Genomic DNA, 1024 nt, shown 5'->3' with positions numbered 1-1024 from the left:
AAAAGGCCCAGATGGACTGTTCTAACTGGTCAATGTACTGACTTATGATAAGGACTATTCCCAGTCATCATTTCATATTAAAATGGTGTAACTTTTTGTGTCTTAAAGAGAATGAGGGTACTGGGTGTTCTGACCAGCCGCCATGACACAGCAGTAACACAATGCTCCAAAACGCTGAAGCTGTGTGGGCAGGTCCCAGGTTTCCTTCCCAACGTTTCCTGGTACATGCTGGATCTTGTGTGCCTGTATCTTAGGCAGGCTATGGTAGGGGGTGTATCAGTGCGAAGACCCTATTGGGGGTCCTCTCCTCCATCCCCCTGCCTCCCTTCCATCCCCCTGTCTCTCCTCCATCCCCCTGTCTCTCTTGCTCATGGGAAAAATGTAATAAACTATTTTAAAAACAACATGTGGAACAGCAGTCCCAGCTATTACCGCAGCGAAACTTTTTAAGCAACGTAGAGCCAGAAGCACCCCGGTAACCTGCACATGAATTTCTGGCTCATAAAAATTATGAGATAGGGCCAGCAGGTGGTGTGGCTGACTACATGGCCTGAGAACTGGAGCAGGGGGGCTTGAAAATCCCAACAGGTGCATGTGCATGTTTGCCCAAAATCCCAAGAAGAGACAAGAAGAGGAGGGATTGCAGCATGGCCATTCTCCCTGGGGGTGATTTCTCATTCTCTCTCTCTGGTGAGTGCATGTATCCAATACCAGAGAGAGAGAAAAAAAGAGAGACAGAGAGAGAGAGAGAGAAATATGAGATAATAATGTTTCAAGTCATTAAATTCTGGAGTAATTTTTTACATAGGAATACATAACTTCTATTAATACTATTGAATCAAAAGATTCAGATTTCCAGTTTTAGTAGGAAATAAATCAGGGTTTGATAAACTAAGGTTTATGAGCCAAATCAACCTTGTATCTCTTTTGTACAGATCCTAAGCTAAGAATTGTTTCACATCTTGGGAACCAGCAGTTAGTGTAATGGCTATGTCGCTGGACTCCCACGTAGTCGACCGCGGTT

Source organism: Tupaia chinensis, unplaced genomic scaffold (assembly GCF_000334495.1).
Source record: "Tupaia chinensis unplaced genomic scaffold, TupChi_1.0 Scaffold148049_1, whole genome shotgun sequence".
In the NCBI taxonomy this organism is placed as follows: Eukaryota; Metazoa; Chordata; class Mammalia; order Scandentia; family Tupaiidae; genus Tupaia; species Tupaia belangeri.
This window is presented reverse-complemented; position numbering follows the sequence as displayed.